Raw genomic sequence first — 22,911 nt, forward strand, 5'->3', positions numbered from 1 at the left:
GCATGAACTGAGAAAAAGAAGGAAAATAGGAAGCCAAGGCAAACATGGTGATAACAATCAGACCATCTGAAAAAGCAATATCATCCATCCTTAAGCAAGAAGTAGTCTCAAGGCTGGGAATCACATCTAGGAGCTTTTGAAAGGGGACCGGAAGTCATCCAGGCAAATGTCCCGCTGTAAAGAGAAGGGAACTGATAACCAGAGCTGGATTATGGCTTGTCTTCAGTCTGACAAAACCAGACAAAAACCCAGAGCCTCTCAGACCACCACATCTGCATCTTCTATGCTAAACCTCTTTTGGGACAAAGGCGATTCATCTGCATGGCAAGCTGGAGAGGACTTTATGCTATTTATTCAGAAGTTCAGTCTCTATCTTGCATAGGGCTCTGGGGAAAATATCAGGACCAGATCAGGTGCCCGTGGACAGAATCAGAAAGGGAAGGAGGAATAAGCTACTTTGGCTCTAGGGAGGATAGAATTGGAGCTGTATCCCAGGCCCAGAGGACCCTCCAGATGTTTCTAACTCATGCTGCCAGTGCCACCTTCGGGCCTCCTCCCTTCTTCTCCTTTTCTTCACCCAGAGCCTGTGAGAAGAGGTATGTAATATCACTTTACCAGTTCCAAGCTTTCTGGCCACGTAAACCGTGATGGACCACAACTTCTCTAGATCCTGTAGCAAAAGCATCCTCCTTCTCTCTCCTATTGCCACTCCTACACTAAATACTATCCCATCTACCCAGCTTCTCCCATGAGCCACTGATCTAAAAAACAATCTCTCTCTGCATCAGACTCCTCATGACTCACTTCTTCTGGAAAGCCCTACAACCTAGAAAACGGACACACAGAGATGAGTTGCTTAGAATGGGCCCAGTGTTTCCCCCTGTACTCAACCTTTTCTTTTGTGAACCACTTAACACTCATCACCTACAGCAATAATAAACAGACCCGGCCAAGATTTTTGCTTAACCCCACAGCACTGAAGCTTGCCAAATGTTTCAAGTCACAGTGTCACTGTCTCTTGCACAGATTACTAACTCAGTGGGCAAGTTTTAAGATGTGAAGGTCAAAGAACAATAGCACTTTAAAAATATATATACATATATATAAAGGCATCATCCAAACCAAGTCAGGGCGGTACCAAGTCCAGGGGGAATGTGTTATACTTTAACTATGTGCTAGCAATTTGAGTTTAAAAAAAAAAAAAGCAGTATATGTTTTGTATTTCAACGCATTGGCTTAGCAAGTGCATATGTTTGAGATAAAAGACATCAAATTCATTTTGCTGTCAGTAAGATGAAAAAGATGTAGCATTCCATTTCTCAGGCCAACATTTTCATTCACAAGGCTAGACCATGCAGAAGGGGAAATAATAGACTGTGCCTCCGCTCTGTTTATCTCAGGAGCTTTCAGATTTTTACTCCTTTAACTGCTGTTCCTTAGAAAATTAGGGGGAAACACTTTTTAGGTAGGCCGGGGTTTTTTTTTTAAGACAGAGAAAGATTACTTTTAAAGTACTTACATCTCCCACACCTACACTCCACAAGATGAATTCTTTTCAGATTTATGAAGTTGCTTTCAGATAATCTGGCCCCAATTTTTAATTTTACCAATTAGGAAACAAAAAGACAGATGGAGAAGAGATTTCACATCTGCACTGCCTCTTCTTCCTTTCTACCCTTGCATTACCCACACATCTCAAAGCTGGAGAAAACACAAGCCTTAGTCTCATACTTTGTGACTTTGGTAAAGTCATTCAACCTTGTAGGAGAGACAGACACGACAGATGACTTCTTACTGTCACTGCTTCCAGGGTTTATAGCCCATGAGTCACTATCCCCAGGTCAAAAGTTCATAAGTACACCTCCCTCAAGAACATAAGCGAACTGCCTCATATTTCTCTCAAATCCTCAAGCCCACTGACTGATCCTCTTAGAGAGCCCCCTTTATTTTCTCTAGAATCTGGGATTCCCATAGTATTCCCTGTATTCCCATAGTTGATCTCATGGTTCCTTCATGAAAGAAGTTTGTTTTCATCAGCCTCTAAACACCCACAGGAACCTCTTGAACAACTGCTACCCACATTAGAACTTTCCATGAATTTCCATGCTTATTTCATGAGCAAGTAAGTTCACTAAAGAAGCCAACCTAAATTCCCTTAGGCTTTTAGCCAGTATTTTTAAACTCCATCTATGTTCCGAAATTAAGATTTGCGGTTTTATTTTAATTTGCTTAAAATATTGATGCCTTTCTATATTTTCTAGTTACGGACAATAGTGTTAAGAAGGCTTTATGAGGATGGACATTCCAGGCAGTAAAACTGCACATTTTGGAAATTTTACATATCGGGACCTGTTCTCTATAAATTTCTGATCCAATGTGTCAGGCTTTTTGGTAACTTCTACAGTGGAAACGGAACAAAACAAAACAAGCAATATAGGAGAGCCATCAAATCCAATAGTTTCTACATTTCTACAACAAACAGCCAGAAAAAACCCACCACAGTAAACTGCTAAACTCACAATTAGAAACATGCTGAAAGTGCCAAGTGGTATTTATACTGAGACAAGGAAAACTCCCACAGTCACACAGAATGGGCTCAGAGCAAACTATTTTCACTTGGAGCTCCTGGTACTGATACAAAGCACACATAACCCCTAGCTGACACTCAGCCCCTGCAGGTCACAGTTCCTTAGCCTGTAAGACAATAGGAGGTGATCTCAGAGATTATTTCTAGTCCTAACATACATTTGATCATGATTATTACCAAGTAACGAAAAGCCTGCTAACAAACAATGAACTTGTCAATTTCTCATCTGGCAGTCACAATGATAATTTCAAAAAAGGTATGAATGTTTATCATCAAGATGTTTTGTAGGATGTTGGTCATCACGCACTGTCCTCTTTATGAGGGCTCTGGGAAAATCACTGTCTTGTGTCTCATTATTAGAAACAGCCCTGCTTCTCTTTTTCGCCTTATGGGCACCATGATTCACATGGCTGGTTATAGTTCCCTCATCGCACTGGCTGCAGGAAAACTCTGATCCAAATCTCTGACTCACCTCTAACAAATAGTACAGAGCCTCATGAGATGTATTTTGGGTCCTAACTTAATCCGTTGTTTCACCCTACTTCCCTGTCTCCCCATTTCCTCACTGAACTTTTTTTCTTCTTTTTCTACTGTTGGTTATCTGTGAAAGCTACCTTTAACAATTTTTGAAACAAAGGAGGTATTTCAAGCTATTTTCATTTACTGATGTCACTGTTGAACAGCAAAATCGTTCCTTCGGTGACTTGCATTTTTCAAACTCTGAACAGTGTCACTATACCAACACATAAAAGCATCCAAGCATCCATTTAATGTTCTCTTGCACATAATTGTATGCCAAGATTTGGATCACAATTGTCACTTTGAGTTTCATTATCATTACTACAACATTTTTAAACCCTTACATTTACATAGATCTTCACAGCAATTTTCAAGTGAGCCTTCACATTCAGCTCATGTGATTTTCTAAACAACCACATGAGGTGGATACAGGGGATGCCATTAGGATGATCTTCATGTTTACAGATAAGGAAGACACACTCAGAGAGTTTAAAGCAGCATGCCCACATGGACAAAGTTAATCGAGTAATAAAGCAAGACCACAGGGGTTTTTTCTTCCAAGTCTAGCATTTTTCCCTGTAACTACAAAATTCTATCTCTTACATAGTTGACTATGAAATTTTGTCCTGGGATATATGACTCACACATTTTACTTAGTTGGTTTTCCAAGCAGTATCAGCCTGCTAGTCAAAATCACATCAATTACCCTTCAGTAATGGAACCTGGGCATGATGAAAACGAGGCAGCCGAGACTCTGGAAAATTTCCTAACCATTAGAAAATGCATGAGTCATTTATTTCCTCCATTGGAATTCAGTGATGGCATTAAGAAAACTCATTCCTGCACCCTAGCAGGGAACACAAATGCTTTAATGTGGTCTGCTAAAGCAGTCACATCGAGTAAAACTGCCTCTTGAGTCACTAGAACTAGTGGAGCCGTTTAGTAGTAGATGAGATTTAGACAAGGCAGGCTGGAGAGAAGAGCTAACTAACTGCTTCTTGATGATGAGCTCACACTACTTCAACCACATCTAAGGGAAAGAATCATGAAGTTCAAATCATATTAATTTCCAAGTCATTGACATTGCTAATGTATGAGAGGGTGAAATGTTGACAGCTTGAACTCCTGGGACCTTGAATAAACCAGAGTCTATTCATCCTACAAGTCATCAATTTGGGAAGTAAGGGAACACTGCATATGCAATTTCTCTGAGTTTTAATTTCTTTGGGGGAAATGAGGAAGGTCACATATTTTTTAACTCAACATTCTATGACTGCATGAATACCTCTTAGCGCCACCTACCTGAAATACTATCGTTTTAACAATTGGCCGGGATCTTAAAATATATTTATATAATGTGTGGGTAATGGGTAATGTTCCAGCACATTTAAATTATTATTCAGGAATCTGACTATTTTCCTTTAATCAACTTCAAACATGTACTGGTTTAAATTACTAATTCCTGCCTATGAGACAACGTATCCATATATGTGTCTTTTCTCAACAGATCATGCATTAGATGCTCAAGTTAATTCTGCTTTCCAACATCTTGACAGTAAGAAGGAGCAAAAGTAAGATGGTCTCTTACTTGTTTGCTTTTCATTTACAGAGAGCATGAATTGTCCCGAACTAATTTATACAGTTCTATGGAGATAGGACCCTGTATATGCTTTTAACAATACATGCTCAGTGCTTTGCATAGAGTCACAGACTAAATATTTGTTGAATACATTTAAAAATTACTAACAGAGACAAATTACAAAATTCAAACAGAAATAATACCTCTTCTCTAGAGAAGGTTAAAGGGTATTGTGCCGAGGCTCAAACTCTGTAGCACAACCAGCCTGTGGCTCAGGACAAGTGAACAGTAAGACAGAGCTACGCAAAGAGAGAACTCTATGGCTTCCTGCTTCTTTCTTAAACAGAACTTTATAGCATTACTTCAAAGTGTGGAGTTAGCAAGGTGTGAAGGAGAGAGCCAAGTCAACTTCTGGCCTCTCCTTATCTGTGTAACCTTAGGGAAGTTCCTCAGCTTTCCTAAACCTTGATTTCCTCTAAAACAAAATGGGGCAGGAGTAACAGTATGGATCTCATAGAGTTGTTGATAAGGACTAAAAAGACAATGGGTGCAAAGTGTCCAGCTTATTGCAAGACCTCAATACATGGTGGCTATTATTATTAGTTCGAAGTAAATTTCTAGAGTATTAACCCACCCAATGTTAAAGGGAATCAGAATTATTCATCCCTAAGAGGAGCATAGCCAATCTTAGATACACACACACACACACACACACACACACACAAATCTGGTGAGAATAAGCAATAAGAGCATTCTTGGAAGAAAAACAAAAGTCCTACCACACAAGTAGGAAGCCTGGTGCGGGAAGCAGTCTGCAGAAGGACGACCCAGCAGTCTGTCCCTTTGCTTTGCTGATGGGGAGAGATGGAGAAGGAAGAGTGAGCTCTGCAACAGCTGGCAACCTCACCAAGTACTTCTGTTTTTCTCTTCCTCCCTGTCTTGGGCATTCCTCTCTGAGGCAGGTGATCTTTCCTGCTCCCCAAAAGACAGGGCTGAGTTTGCTGGACTCCCAAAGATGGTTCTGGGTCATATTATGTTACAAAGAAAAAAAAGCAGTAAGTTAGACCCACATAATGATAGTCTTAAATGGAAAGACGGGAAGAGCTACTGAAGATTTTAAAACAGGATTTGTGGAGGAGGCAGCTTGAGGATTGTACCGGCTTCTTTGGTATGATCCCTGTCCTAACGCAATGGCAAAACATGGGGCAGATCAGTCCAAAACTCTGGGCACAGAAACATTTGTGATTCTAATGTGTGCTCTGGTATTTCCATGTGAATATCACACTATGGACTGAAAAAGAACTTTAACAAGCCACTGAAAAACCTGAATAATATCTGAAAAATCCAGCATCTCTAAGAATTGCAGAAGACAAAGGAAGATTCAGGAACTCTGGAATTTATAAAGTCTTAACCTAATGTCACACAGCAAGCCTATCTGGGACTTCTTCGAGATCAAAAGTTTCTAGGAAGACAGAACACTATAGGTGTCACTATGGAATGAAACTGAAGCCTGATCCAGGTGAAGGCTAAGCAGTTCTGAATTCTCTTCAGAAGGAAAAAGAAAAAAAAAAACAAATAAACAAACAGAGAGTCCATGCTGATCCCACCGAAAGCCACGTTGTTTGGGATCCTGGGGCCTCCCTTCATTTCCTCCAGGGCTGCCCACGGACCTCAGGGATATGGGCAAAGGGTCACAAAGTGATGTCACAACAGGTGTGGCACAGCCATCCTGGATCACAGAGCTTGTTGTGATCAGTACATGTTTAACTTAGAAAAACCTTATTGAGGACCCTTCTAACAATTCTCCACCCTCAAACCAGGAGGATTATTCCTCCTATTCTCAACAAGAACAGAAGGGGAGTGGGCAGGAGGATTACACAGTCACTAAGTAGCCAAAGCCTTGTATTGCCAGGGAACAAAAATATAGAACATTTTCAGAGAGACAAAAGGCTGAATGAAAAATTGGTAGAGAAAAGACTAAGAGAGCAATGAAAAGAAAAAAAAAAAAAGAGGGAACTGCTCCCTGAGGAATTATGATAGAAATTTACTTTTTAAGTGCTGTGTTTTAAATGTTGATAGGACATTCTGAGCATGGCTGACAGGACACACAGGGTAACAGGAGGGCCTGAGACAGACCGGAAAACTCAGACGGGAACAGGAGAAACGGTGAGCATACACGACTCCCTCAGCATCAGGATGAACTCTCGTGTGTAGGGCCAAATTTCCATCAAAACAAACTGGAAAAAAAATTCACCTATGAAGATGTATTTTGCATATACAAACTCACATTCATAATTAGTGAGACCAAATGTGTTAACAAAAGGTCTGCTCTCAGCAGATGCCTGCCACAAACAGGGGCAAGGAGTGGAGTGCAGCACAGTACCCTAGGTACCTTTCTGCAAAGTGCTTCTTAATCCCCCCATGTGCCTATGCCTGCTTGCACAAGCCTCTCGGCCTCCAGGTAAACACATCTTTGTTCTTAATAATCTATGAACACAATGATATGAAATAAAAAATGGTCAAAATAATTATGCTTCACATCTACATACAGAAATTGCTGGTGCCACCTATTGTTGAAAACACAGAACTGAAGGGCTCCTTGAACACTGGTGACAAGACACAGAAGCTCTACTCTGTTATCGACTCGAGTGTGAAGTTCAAAATCCACCTGCCGGGAGAGCCACTAATAAAGTCCACACTACTCAAAAATAAAACAAACCCATGGTGGACATTAACAACTCCCACATAATGCTTTGTTCAGGACGAGAAGATTTTAATAATAGTTAACAGTCTTGATGTAAAAAAAAATCATCAGATGGCTTTATATATACTGATAGAGGATGAGCTCCAAAGCAGGCTGTTGTGTGTAAAGACAAGGCTCAGAATGCTGTGCATGTGACATGTGACCATTTAGTTTTACAGAAAGGGAACATAATGTGTGTGCCTGGGTCACCCCAGCACAGGTGCACAGGAGAACAGCAGTCTCTAAGACAGACCGGAGCGAGTGAGGCAGAGGTGGGGATAAAGACGTGCTTTTACTGAACATGCTTCATGTGGAAATTTTACTTTATCTACAAACTACCTTTTCAAGAGATTTTTAAAAGAACTAAAAATAAGTAAATGATCATTCTGAAAACAACAGTTGATATTAAGTTATTTTATGTAAAGAGGGCATTTCAAGAGATCTAACCCAGGGAAATTACCGTGACCAGTCCTCAGACTTGAGGATCTGAGTGGAAGAGCATGAACTGCTCTCATGACAGCTAAGTTACCATGAGCTTTAAAAGACTTTCTGGAAGAGGAGCTGGAGCTGTCGACAGTACAGCGGCACCTTCGCACCCTGAAAAAGTACCCTGAAGCAGGGATAGTTTCTGGTTCTTTGAATTCATTAAGATGTGAAAATAATAAATTATTTTGCAGTTTTATTAACATTTGCTTTTGTCGAAGCTTTGATATAAATAAAGTCTATACTACAATACTATTTCTGATTTCAAAGATAAGGGAAACCCTAACAACTCATGAAGCTTTGTCAGCTATTTCAACACATGAGAGCTAAGTGGAAGTTTATACTTGGGTACACATCATATCAAATATCGCATCTCCTGAAAATTGGTTCTGGAGAATAATTTCTGTAAACTTACTTATTTCTTAATACTACTCTCCTTAACTCGAGATAATACCGACATTTACACTGAAGGTGGAGTCTTGAAATTTATTCTGAATATTGCCCAATCAAAGTCATACCAGGAAGAAAGTAAAGCCCTTAATTTCTGAAGCAGTTCTGCCAGAAAAGGTTAGAAGGGACAGGCAAATCACAATACAATAGTACCTGGGCATTCCTGGGAAAACTACTTTAAGATCGGTAGACTGGCAAAGTGAACATGATACAGGTCAGGTCAGCTCAGCCCTGCAGGTCCGAGCTATGAAACATTGTCTCTGATCAAAATACATAGTTTACATTTTGAAATTGAATTTTTAAACAAGAAGATCAGTAAGATATTATCAGATAAATCTCCACTGACTGGAAAAGAAACAAAAAGAAAGAGGATGGGGGGGCAGGTAAGACAGTAGGAGAGAGAGAAAGAAGAGAAGAGAGAGAAGAGAAGAGAAGAGAAGAGAAGAGAAGAGAAGAGAAGAGAAGAGAAGAGAAAAAAAGAAAGAAAAGAAATGAAGAATGGAAGGCAGACTGGGATCAAAGAAATGTAGGACTCCCAAAACAGAAGCAGACAGGGCAGAGAGAACTGGACTTCTGAGAAGTAGGGAGATCCAGCCACCACATGCTAGAGGGAGATGGGGCCCAGCTCACTGTCTGAAGCCCTCCTCAGCCAAGTATTCATGGAGAGAAGTCTTAGGAGAGAAATTGAGTCATACTGTCTGCTTGCTGTATGAATCTGTGATATTTCCCAAACCATCACAGAGCAAGCATAAACACCATATAATACTCAGTTTTGGACAGGGCCTGAAGCACCAAGTGAAGGCAACTGCAAAACCACAAGAGCATTAGTCAAGGAAGGAGAATGAGAGGCAGAAACAATACAAAAGAAAGCAAAAAATCCCTCACATTTGAAAGGAATCCACAAACTAGAATTACAAATATACAAAAAGATCTAATTCTGAGAAAGTCTAATCAACCATCCAACTATGAATTCAACCCAAATGAAAGTTAATTTCATAGAACAGCCAGATAAAGTTTAAAACAAATAGGCTTGGGATGATTAAGATGAATAAAGAAGCAATAACCATGAAAAATACTCAAAAATTTATGGGGAAAAAGAGTAAGAACAGATAAATGTTTTTATTTATTTATTTATTTATCTATTTATTTATTTATTTATTTGAGAGAGAGCACAAGCAGGGAGGAGCTGAAGAATAGGGAGAAAGAATCTGAAGCAGACTCCACACTGAGCCTGGAGCCTGACACAGGGCTTGATTCCATGACCTGTGAGATCATGACCTGAGCCAAAACCAAGAGTTGGACATTTAACCAACTGAGCCACCCAGGCAACACAGAACAGATAGATATTTTGAAAAACAAAAGTCCTGGATAGTGAGAGCATCCTCACTGATCTAGAAAAATTCAATAAGTTAAGATAAAATCTGTATCTTGACATACCCCAAAAGAACAGTGAATTAGAAGATAATACTAGGAGGTATAATTTTACTTTACCTAGAAGGAAGAACAAGGAGAAAATATATTTTTCTTTAAAATATTGAGATTCGGTGAATCAAGATGGCGACTCCTGTGGATCTGGAGTTGAAGAAGGCCTTCACAGAACTTTAAGCCAGAGTTATTGACACTCAACAGAAGGTGAAGCTTGCATACATACACATTGAACAGCTAAACAGAACGAAAAAGCATGCACATCTTACAGATACAGAGATTATGACTTTGGTAGATGAGACTAACATGTATGAAGGTACAGGAAGAATGTTTATTCTTAAGTCCAAGGAGGTAATTCACAGTCAACTGTTAGAAAAACAGAAAATAGCAGAAGAAAAAATTAAAGAACTAGAACAGAAAAAATCCTACCTGGAGCAGAGTGTGAAGGAAGCTGAGGACAACATCTGGGAGATGCTTATGGCATGAAGGGCACAGTAGGAAATATCCAGCTGAAGCTTCCTGCCCCCTCCCATTCCTGGCAAGGGCAGGTGGGGGGCCAATGTGGAGAAACTTCTCTTCTGCCCTGATGGATTTTTTATCCATAACCCTGTGTTTTCTACTTCACCATAATACCCTTTCAGGCCCCAGTTCTGTATTTTTTATCCTGGCTCTGTCTGCCACCCCTGTCCAGAATATTCTTCTTCCCTGGGGGTGAGTCACAAACTCCCAGGAGAGGGAAGATGGGAGCCAGGACAAATAGGGAAGCTCTGCCCAAGCCTATTAACTAGTTATGCTCCTCAGACCAATAAAAGGCATGTGTTCCCCCCACCCCAAAAAAAAAGAATAAAATAAAATAAAATAAAATAAAATAAAATAAAATAAAATAAAATAAAATAAAATAAAATATTGAGATTCAATTAGGAGATTCATTAGATAGATTAAGAGGCTCTGCTATATGTCTAATAACAACACCAGAAAAAAAAGGAGAGGATCATAAAGATGGAATATTTGGAGAGATTTCCCACAATTTGAGAAAAATTCTTAGAGTGAACACATGAACAGGACAAAAAGATAGATCCACATCTGTGTACCCTGTTATAAAACAGAAAATCTCAGAATAAAGCAAAACTCTTCAAGGAATTAGATATATAGTTAGCAAGCTTGAAAAGCAAAACTGAGACCAACTATGCTAAAATCTTCAAAATATTGAGTCAAATTGCTGACAACCTAGAATTTTATGCCCAACTAAACTATCATTCAATCAGGCAAAATAAGACATTTTCAGACATTCAAAGATCAAGATTTTACCACTCATAGACACTCACAGGAAGTACTATTAAATAGTGTTTCTAACTCACAGACCATCATGGGAAATTCTATTAAAGTATGTACTGCAAATGAACGTAATGGAAGGCATGGGGCTTAAAACACTGACATCGACAAAGCTGATGAAGGCCTTATAGTTGTTTCTATTAAAGCCCTTCACTCCAGTCTACAAAAGTTAATTTTCCCAAGCAATACTTTTTTCTTCAGTTACCAGAAATCAAGAGAAACATTTCTTTAAATTTTTTAGCTTTTTTAAAAGATTTATATATATTTGTTTTTTAATTCACTATTTTTTATTTCAAAAAAATTGTTTAAAAATGAAACAAAGGAGTCTAACTTTAAGCACTACATTTCCTATGGTTCCTGTCCTCACTCTGCCATGAGCTGTGTGACTGTAAACAATTAGATAACTTCTCTGGATCTCAATGTGTTAACTAAAATAGCAATAATAATCTCTAACTTAGTTTGTTGAAGAGTTAAAATATAAGAAAATTTGTAAACATTACCTAAGGACTAACAACAGGCAGAATACTAAAAAATATAAAACGACAGCTACTATTCATCATTGTCATCATTAATTCTGGAAATAGCCATAATAAAGTTGAAAAAGTTGGAAGAGATAGAAAGGTCATGTAAAATTAGAAGACCATCCATCAATGCTATATTCCTATTCTCTTTTTTCCTTCTACAATTTCCAAATACTAAGTCATGTTTAAACATCTGGCACTGAGATGTTAGTAAATGACAGTTTAAAATTACCCAGGAGGGGATCCCTGGGTGGCTCACCTGTTTGGCGCCTGCCTTTGGCCCAGGGCACGGTCCTGGAGTCCTGGGATCGAGTCCCATGTCGGGCTCCCAGCATGGAGCCTGCTTCTCCCTCTGCCTGTGTCTTTGCCCCTCTCTCTCTCTCTCTCTCTCATGAATAAATAAATAAATAAATATTTTTAAAGATATAAATAAATAAATAATTAATAAATAAATAAATAAATAAATTTTTTTTGCCCAGGACACCGTGACCATAGAGAGAAGACTGTTAATCCTAATATACCTTAGTGGAAATCAGAATGCAGGCAAAATGTTTCTGGGTTTGGGACAATTTCTTTTCTACTCTAATAATCAAAACTCTGCTCCCAAGACCACCACATGACTGTAATGCCTATATTAATGAAAAGGATGAGCTCTGATGACCAGTTACATCATTTTGACACCAATTATATGAATACATTGGTGACACCCTTTTTCAAAGAGAGCATTCTCAAATTACCTTCAATCTTTAAGACTGGCAGACGAGATGGATTCTTTGATCCTCTTGGTTAACTACTGCTTCTTTTGTGACAATCTCCAGCCAAACACCCAGAAGTAACAGCTAGCCACCATTATTACAGAAAACTCCGATCTAGGCACTTGCCAGGTCTCTTCCAAAAAGGTTTGTCTTTGTAGTGGGACTGACCCTTCCTGTTCAGGTGCTATCCTAGGTTTGCCAATCTTGAGGAGACCAGAACCTCCAACTCCCTCCAACTTTGACTAAGGGAAGCTCTGCTCAAGGGCAATGAAGCCCACAGGGCTTATGGTATGCTTCAAGGGGCATTTCCAAACACTCACACCCCAAGACTTGGTGTGACTGTTACAGTCCGGGTGTACAAATCCTGTGATGCCCTCAGCCTCCAAGTTCAAAGACCTTTAACTAAAGTGACTCCCTAGACCCTCACATGGGTTTTCCTGCATTATCATTGCTATTATTACTTCACAGACCCCCTGGAGAGAAGTCTGTCTATGGAATGCCTGAGCCTTTGGTAATCCTTTCAATTTCTCACACCTCTAAAGCACTTGCTGCTGGAGACCACTTTGACCAGTGATGAGTTAGACTGCCATTTCTGATAGCTCTATCCTCCCCCTACTCCCCAACCACTAGAGGTAAAAGCAAACACAAGTTTAAAACCCAGGGAGCTCCTTGGTCAACCTTTTCAACCTCATTTATTCAACCTCTCAAAAGCAGAAATTCTGGTACACAAGACATCATACCATGCAGTTTCAGGAGAGGCAGGATGGTATAGTGGAATAAATATGGTTCAAGAGATATAGTTGTTTGATTGCTGCATACCAACTATGTCACCTACAGTAAGATTTTTAACCTCTCGGGTCTTCGTTTCTTCATTTGTAAATTCAAGATATAAGAAGATGTATCCCAACGCATTGTTGTCAAGTACATGAAAGAGCATATGTAACATGCTTAAGCATAGTACCCAGGATATAGTGAGTGTTATTATTACATTAGCCCATTACTTATATACTCATTCTTAATACTAAGAGGTTAACTGGCTTGCTCAAGGTCATATGACTATAAAGAGACAGTGTCAAAATTAGAATACTGGTATCTCTGACTTTAGACCTTCTGGTCCAAGCTTTTAGGCATTACACTCTGCCTCTCACAACACTGTCTAGAGTTGGAAGGACTGGAAACCATGCCACTCCAGATCCTCCCTGGTGTCAGCCTGGTCTGCCTCAGTGAGGTGTGGAAAGTAGTACCCCACTGAACTTAATAAAGATGTGATGAGGGGGGTCACTGAATGAGCAGGGCTGGGGAAGTTCTCCTAAAATGTGCATTCAGGGAGAAGCCTCACAGATATGCCACTGCTTAGGACTCAAATCGAAACTTTTATCAAGCTCTGTATCTAACAACTTGATCTCAGCAATTTAGCCATGCTGGGAGTAAGCTCAGAATGTTTCTTGTAGTGATTCGGTCCTTTTGGTAAGTGCCAAACAGAGCAGAAGAATTCATTCACCCCCAGTCACTCCTACTGGCTCAAGGCTAGCACCCTTTCTAATGGCCAACAGTTGTCCATTCTGTACTCCTTGGAATCAAGGTCCACTGTGAGTGTGAGGGGTGTGTGAATGCGTGTGTGAGTATATGAAAAATGCACTCCATCCCAGGGCACTGAGGTATCCCCAAAGCTGGCACAATCTGTCATCTAAGATGCAAACCAAGATCATTATCGCTTAATCACTTCGCTATACTTAAACATCAATAGTGGCAGGGCTGTGCGCTGGCGAACACTGATTAAAGAGAACCAAAGAAAGGAACAGAGGACTGAGTCAAGCCTTCTCTGCAGAGAGCATCCCGGCATACTGATGAACTTCTTTTTCAGATAGTGCCAATTGACAGAGACAACAATCACCCCTAAAGAGCAAAATAACTGTGTAAAAGAGATTTTGAGTATGGCTCAAGCTGCTTACTGATTAACGCTTTTGCACACAACACTCTGCACAAACCTGCGCCGTCATTGTTCCTAGTAAAACAAACCTTTGTTGACAACTGGAGACAAATGATCCTTGCTGAGCAAGTTCACCGCTCTCACACAGCTTAATAGTTGGAGCGCTGCTCCCTGGCCGCAGCCAGGAAAACTTGACGTGGTTGTCAAAAAAAATAAAAGAAAGAGAGAGAGAGAAAAAAGAAAGAAAGGAGGGGGACAAGCAAAAACCAGAGAAAAAGGAAAACCTTTTGTTTTGAAGGTGAGAAGGAGGCTGAATGATCTCATGTGCTAAACATGTTTGTGGTTTACATCAGCATGTCTCCTTCACTTATTAAAGTTGTGAGTTTTTAAACAGTTCCTGCTCCAACCGAACAATTTATAATATTAAGATTTCCCACTTTTACAAAGTGTTTCCCTTTCCACATGGGTTGGGATGTGACAGACTGAATATTTGTTTTTGTGTTTAAACAGTTTTTTGTTACAGTATTTGCAAATATTGGCTGTAGCAGTGAACTGTAGAAGCATACCTCATTTTAAGAAAACCTGGGTGGAAAAACATCTAAAATTTCAAGCAGAACAGTCTCATTTCCACCACATGATCAAAAAAAAAAAAAATCACTTCAGGCTTACTTTCAACGACAAGTTTCCCATGCATTTCATTTACTCACAAATATTATTTAGGTGTGAGGCATTTTTAGGTGCAAAAATTCAATTTATTAAAATTTTATTTACTCCTCAGTTTTCGGGCCCCAGTTTAAGGTCTTACATAAGACAGTGCCAACTAAAAGATTAAATCCTTCCATTGGAGGCTATCTAAAGTTCTGAGTGGCAGTTGATTGTCTTCCTTTTGTTCATAGCAATTCATTAAAAATATTTTTTCGGACCAGGATTCCCTTGGGAAGTGACTCACCACCACCTCTGGTGAGAATTATTTCCAGTTGCATTAAATCTAGGGAATCTCTCACGCAGTATAACCCCATTAGGCACAAGTGGCCACATCCATGCTTACTGCACCATGTGAAAATCGCGGAAATGTTTTAGAAAGCAATTTGACAATAAGGATAGAGTCAACAAGACATTCATTTCCTTCACACATCCTACTCAAAAACAATTTTAAGGAAGTAGTCCAAACTAAGCAGAAAAGGTGTGTAATGCAAAGAGGTTTGCAGCAGGTTATTTGCACTAGTGAGGATGCCCTTTTGTAATAACCTAAGCATCTAACAACAGGCATAGTGAAGTATAGTCTCCAGGTGGAATATTACACAGCCATAAAAATTATGACAACAGGAAGCATGACTAACCACTCATGGCAACTTTAAATTAACTGACAAAAAATCAGAACATAGCATTAAGTCTATACCATGACTACAGATATTTTTAAAAGTAAGTATGCAAAATAAAACGAAACAAAAATAGTTTCAAGTTAGAGCCAGAAGATAGCTCTATGTCAGACTATTAATGAGCCCTTAAGTAGGGCTGAAAACCTGTAAGTGGGCTCTTTATTGGCCTGGATTAATTATTTAGACCACAAGTACAGTTATTTTAATATAGTACCTTCATTATCAAATTCTATTACTTTTTTTACCCCCAATTTCATAAAGGTAAGTTTTTAAACATGGTTTATCAAGCTCTTGATTTTCACAACTTAATACTCTTGGAAGACATGTCTTTTGGTTTTCATTTTTTTTCCACTGCTTCCCTTGAGATTAAATTAAGATAATTATAAGTGACAGGTTCATTTCTCTCTTCTTCTTTTTGGAAACACTGGATGCATATTTCCTCTTTTCTAGTCCTCTGCTACTCCAGCACTTCATATAGCGTGGTGTGGTTTTTAGTAACTCTGCCTTCCTTAGTTAATGGACCAGCCCCACAGATTTCACACTGGCAGGCCAAGTCTCCCACGCACTCTCTTTATTCTACCTTTGACCAGTGACTGCCCAGATCTCCTTTCTCAGAATTTCTACCTTAGAATGCTCTAGAAAAATTTTCCCCAGACATGTCCTGTTGCTATCCTGTCCTGCTTCCGGGGCAGCAAGCACAATGTCAGGGCCAGGCCTTCAGGGCCACGCTTTCTGTGAAAGGAACTGGGACTTCTCAGCCTGTTTGGTGCAAAGCTGGTCCACACAGAGCTTTGTAAGAGGCCACGTGAAAAAATGTGAACCTGAGAAGACCGCAGGACAGGAGTGATCTCTTCACAGGCAATTGGTGTTCATCTCTCCCCTGTTCCCAGCCTCTGCCCAGAGCAGAGCTGGAGCAGAAGGCTACAGAGCTGTTACTTTGCTGGGAATAAGAGTATGCATGGGAATATCCTCCTTTTGCTTTGAGAATGAGAGAGCCTGCTCACATGAAAGGTGTTAATCATCCCCCAAAACTGTAACTGGAACTTCCTTTCTGAAACACACCTCCAGGGACGCCTGGGTTGCTTAGTGGTTGAGCCTCTGCCTTTGGCTTAGGGTGTGATCCCAGAGTTCTGGGATTGAGTCCCACATCAGGCTTCATGCTTCTCCCTCTGCCTATGTCTCTGCCTTCTTGCTGTGTCTCTCATACATACATACATACATACATACATACATATCTTTTTATTTTTTTTAAATTTTTATTTATTTATGATAGTCACACAGAGAGAGAGAGAGAGGCAGAGACATAGGCAGAGGGAGAAGCAGGCTCCATGCACCAGGAGCCCAACGTGGGATTCGATCCTGGGTCTCCAGGATCACGCCCTGGGGCAAAGGCAGGCGCTAAACCACTGCGCCACCCAGATACATATCTTTTTTAAAAAATGAAAAACACCTCCATCTACCAGTTTACAATTTAAAAAAAAAAAAAAAGTTGAAAAGTGCCAAATCTTCCCCCAGCCTGCAGTGCTAAAAAACCACGGTGGCTACCTAAACTCACAAGGCCTCTGTGAAGCAACCAAAGAAACCTTAACCATTCATTTATGGACAGCAAGTTAAAAGTGCCACCAGTGTTCTCAGTTCCTGACAACAGGAAAACGAACAGTTTTCTCAATGAGGGCTCTAACCCCGAGCCATTCCTTGTGAGTCAGCATCTCCTGTCCACCGTGTTGTGTGCCCACTTGACGTCCTTCTTCCAGAGGTGGCTTTCTTTAATTCCACCCTCAGCACTCGTGCCCCAGAGCATTCCATGAGTCAGGCTTGCCTTGGGGTTCAGAGTCTTGAAATGCCCAGCAGAGAGACACATGGTAAGTACTGTAACTACTGCAGCTGCCGTGGCTGTGAATTCTCTGCCATGAGTAAGCTGGTCCCAAACAAATCATTAGACCGTTGCTCTCTCTGACCACAGTCACAGCTTCTTTTCCTCCATGGCTGGGGAAGATGAAGTTCTCATACTTCTGCACTCCCATGAGCAGACCTCACGTATGGGCTCCGTGCCATTACTAGAGACCTGGGAGCCAGCTCTAGTACTTTCATCATTAACGAGAAAATATCTGGGACAACCATCCCAACACATGACAATTGTGGAGACCCTGGCATCCAAGTTGAGAAGCATTACACTCGTGCTATCTGTCCTTAAATTCAGGAGAACAGAAGGTCTGGACTTTGGGAGCTGTGGAGATCTGATAATCATTAGGTTCCATCCTCTCCTTTTCAGAGAGCATTACCAAAAAAATGATCCAAAGGTTTTTTTATTGTTTTTCTATTACCAGTCTCTCTTATTACATTATACCAGGATACTAAATAGGTTTCCATTTGACTATATCAATAGCTGAATAAAAAGTATGGTGAGGCTACGCCTAGGTGCAGTAAAAAAGAGGACCATGGCGTGAGCATTATCCACTGTGATCACTAGATTTTGTGAGTGCCAGCAAAGGGTATCACGCATTTCCTAACTCTGAATCGTTAGAACTTTACCAGAATAAAGTCTGATAGCCCCTGTCTCACCTACCTACATTATATTCTCTAGATTACTCTTTTTAACTTTATCTTTTTTCATGCTAAATCATTTCTGACCTTTTTTGCTCATCCAATTGCAAATGGTAAGACTTATAATATGTAAGTGGTAGACATACATATCTTTTTTAGGATTATCTCATCATCTGAAGCATCACTTTTATCCTCTGTTCCTACTGTTTGTCCTCCAGAAAGAAAAAAAATTTTCAAAAAGGAATCATCAGGGCACCCAGCTGGCTCAGTTGGTAGAATGTGCAACCCTTGATCTTGGGGTTCTGAGTTTGAGCCCCATGTTGGTTGTAGAGATAACTTAAAAATAAAATCTTTTTAAAAATAGCAATAATAATAAACAAGATTATAAGATCACAACACTAATAGGGAACTATCTTTTCTTCACACAACCAGAATGCATTAGTCTTATAATCAAAGTAAAGCAAAAATGTTTGAAAAGATTTAAAACACAAGTTGGAATCCTAAAAGGAATAAAACAACTGTCTAAATAACATAGCCCTGGCTTATCAAATTTCACTACAAGAAATATTAAGATAAAAAAAATGACATGGAGGGAACATGAACTTTGGCTACTCTCAAGTGAAGAATGTGTATGTATGTATGTGTGTGTGTGTGTGCATGTGTTTCTTAAACTAAATTTTGACTGAAAGTAATCTTACCAGGCATTTGTTATCCTTTTCGTTCAAAATACTGATTTCAAATGAATTTCTCCACCACTGGAAAATCCCCTTTTGTAACTGTGGCCTCATCAGGGTGTTCTTGCCTTTTGTGCATCCTCCAGAACCTGACGGTGCATTAAACTCAAGACTGGACGATATGTGGTGGGATAGGCAGGAAAGGCAGAGCTGCTAACAGGTATTCCCAACAAACAAAGGGAAATGAGCTCTAAGCCCAAGACCCAAGGAAAAAGATGGTGTGTCCTGAAGCAATTTGCTGTCATTTTTTTTATAAGACTTATGTTTTATGTTTTAAAATGCAATGCAATTTTGCACTATACTCATAATACAGCCACAATTGTTTTAATACAAAAATAATATTTCTGCTCTTTTCCTAAGCCTTAGAGTAAAAGTACACCATATTTATCTTGCGGCTTTGGGTCCTTAAGTAATGCAAAGGAACTGACAAGGCTCCCCTAGGGGTCTAAGCAATAGGGGAAAGCCAGTTTGCTGCTCTGGACACATCCCAATCCATCCTGGACCCCTGGAAACAACTTCTAACCTGGTCAGTTTCAGAAATGTGGTGTCTCTTCTAATCCTCCACTGAAACACATGCTGTTTTTTACCATCTCATTCTAGGGCATCTCCAGGAAGAAAAAAAAAAAATGTGCGCTAGACAATCTATAGAAAATCTGCTCAGGCTAGGCCATTATCCAGGAAATCCTATACCTGTTGCTCAACAAGACTCTTTCTAAAGAACAATTCTTTTTATTTAGAGCTCTATAGGAATCAATCTGCTCCCTTTGAGGTGAAATCAAACACACAGTGGCGTTCCAAAGCCCCATGCTTGACAGAATGTTGATTCCGGTTACTTACAAGGCATGACCAACACATACCATGAAACTGCCTAGCTAATGGCAGTCATCTAAATGGCTTCCTGTATCCAGTGGGATCCAACACTTTGAGATAACATGCTCCCTGTTCTCACAATGGGGCACTCTCTAGACCTGTACCACCCAAAAGGGTAGCCACCAGCCATAGATGCACTGTACAAAATACATATCAATACTGAAGATGAAACACACAAAGTAAGGAAAATATCTCAGTAATTTTTGTACACTGATCATATGTTAAAATAGCATTTTTAGGGATGCCTGGATGGCTCAGTGGTTGAGTATCTGCCTTCGGCTCAGGTTGTGATCCCAGGGTCCTGGGATTGAGTTCTGCATTGGGCTTCCCACAGGGAGCCTGTTTCTCCCTCTGCCTATGTCTCTGCCTCTCTCTGTATCTCAAATAAATAAATAAATAAATAAATAAATAAATCCTTAAAACAGCATTTTAGATATGATGTGTTAAATAAAATATGTTATTAAAGTTACTCTCACTTGTTTCTTTTTACTTTTTTTAATGAGCCTATTAAAACATTTTAATTACATATGTAGCTCTTATGTGTGGCTTATGTTGTATTTCTATTAGATGGCACTGCTCTCATTAAGCCACACATACTGAAAAGCCTGCTTTGCATGTAACCAATAAAATTTCAGTGTATTGCAGACAAACTACCATGACTGGCCCTGCAGCCACTTGGCCCAATGTTAGAGACTCCAGCCTTCAGTCGTCAAGACCTTCTGTCTTCAAGGCCTTCCAACTCTACAAGTCCTTTCTTAAAAACAAATAACCCAAAGGAGACCAACACATGAATCCATTTTTAGTAGCAAGCCCATTTAATAATCAGAAGGAGCTTAGCAAACTGATATGAGAGTCAGATCTTGTTCAATCAAGACAGAGTACAAAGCATAGGAAGGAGCAGGAAGTGGCCAGAAAGGATCAGTGAGAAGTGACTGAGGTGAAAGAGCATCAAACAATCAATTTTCCCTTCTGTCAGGTGATCTCAGCAGACAGAACCTTGACCTTCTGACTTCCAGGCTACACCTGAGAGCCTGCCTTTGGCACTTTATCCAATCAAATGTCTCTCAAAAGCTATGTTGTCTGTGGATGTATATGAGTGCATTTGTGTGTTTATATTATATTTACACACTGTGTTTTAGACCCATATTTATGTTCATGTGCGCATTCACACACACACACAGTACTAACATACATCTACGCATACAGTACCAACACCCTTCATGAATGATTTGAAATTATGGATGAGAAATGTATGCTTTGTAATGTTTCTTTCTACTTCATAAATTTAGAATATAAAATGTACAACATGATGATTCTATCACTTTGGGATAATCCAACCTAGACACTGGAAGATAGATTTAGTCATCATTTTTAAATGTGTGAAGGGCTATCACAGAGGGCCAGAACATCAGAGTGGATTGCTAAGGGAAATCATAAATGCCTCCCTGGCAGTTCTGTTAAAATAGGGATGATCTGCCTGGGATGCATTAAATGTAGTCCACATTGCAGGTGAAGAGAGGGAGACTGAGTAACTGTCTATGTTTCTAACTACCACAACGATTTTACCTGCATGAGGAAGCAAATCAAAATCCTCACCAAACCCATCTGAGATTTCCTACATGAGGCAGAATTCAGAAGAGGATTTGATCTGATTATCCACTTTTTTATATTATAAGGAAGTGGGCTTCTTTCCTTTGCTGAGAACATCTGGTTGTTTCCTACTTTGTCTCTATCACACACACACACACACACACACACACACACACACACACACACGAACTCCTCTTCCTAAATGTCATCCATCTTTCCAGCCCCAACTAGCATCCTGAGCCATCCATCAGACTGTCTGGATCACCTGAGCCCACTTTGGCTCAAAACTGTAGTGGTACAAACTGCCATAGGTTACATTGCAGCGGAGTCTCTCTTAACCAACTCATTGGCACAACTGTTGTCCCCCCTTCCCTCTGTGGGGTACACAGACTGTCCCCCATGGGACAGCAAGTGCTCTGGCTAGGAGGCTACTTTCTAATATGCCATTCTACTTCCATCCCCACCTCATCCAATATGAGTTGGATATTTACCTAGAATCACTATGTTTGTTCTCAAACCCATGTATGACAGACGTGTTTATGACTTGTATGCTGTTATATTTATATAATTTGCTTAAGGATTACATAAAATGAGTAGAAAAAGAAGGCAGGTTGTTATTCTACATGGCTACATTGGAAAGAGAAAAAAAAAATGACGGCTTTCTAAAACCTGAATTAGGTGTGGGGAAAGTATCTGCAAAAGAGTTTAGGTGGGAGCTTGAAAACTCTAAAATGGTTCTACACTCAAGATTGCTTCACAAATGTTTTTAAGTTCTCACTACACATTAAAGAAATCAATAATTTTAAATTATAGAAGAGTTATGCAAGAAAAATGATTGAAGTGGACTCCCAAGAAGAAGACCCTTAATCACAAAAAAGACCTTGGTCCTACATCAAAAGACTGGCAAATAAATATGCATTTAAATCCTTTAAGTTGCTATAATTTGTGGAAGGAAGGTATATATAGCAACTTTAGGATTTCCCACTTGAACCAATTTTTTTAATTGTCTGAACAATTACCAGTCCAGATCACACTGGTTGAGGGGAATTCTACTGCTTGGTAGGTGTGTGACCTCAGACTCCACAAAGACTGTCCTCACCTCTCTTCAAGTACAGATAATTGTGGCCTACAACATTAGCATTCCACACAGTATTAAGTGTTGTACAAAAGTAGGAAGCCACATTTGTTTAAGAAATCAAAAGACCAAAATTCTGGTCTAAATTCACCACTTCCCAGCTTTTGACTGGGAGCAATTTTCAGGTTCTTCATCTATAAAAGAAGAACCATAAAATTAGCCCCAACTTCATAGTATATTTACAGGAAGTAAATACAATTTTGTAAAGGCACCTTGAAAAGTACACGGAGCTATATACATGCAAGGATATAACAGTGGATGCTGAGCATTTTTTCCCTAAGTGAATGAATAAACAGATGAATACATAGGGGAAGAAGGGAGGAAATAAAAGAGTA

At 39.8% G+C, this 22,911-nt stretch overlaps 1 protein-coding gene and 1 pseudogene across 23 annotated transcripts in view; one reads left to right on the forward strand and one right to left on the reverse strand.

Moving 5' to 3' along the window:
• GLIS3 (GLIS family zinc finger 3) overlaps positions 1–22,911 on the reverse strand; it is a 622,522-nt gene that overhangs the window by 377,622 nt on the left and 221,989 nt on the right. The gene's annotated exons all lie outside the window — the stretch shown is intronic.
• On the forward strand, positions 9,916–11,408 carry LOC121475870 (annotated as a pseudogene).

This window comes from Vulpes lagopus, chromosome 2 (genome assembly GCF_018345385.1).
Source record: "Vulpes lagopus strain Blue_001 chromosome 2, ASM1834538v1, whole genome shotgun sequence".
Classification (NCBI taxonomy): Eukaryota; Metazoa; Chordata; class Mammalia; order Carnivora; family Canidae; genus Vulpes; species Vulpes lagopus.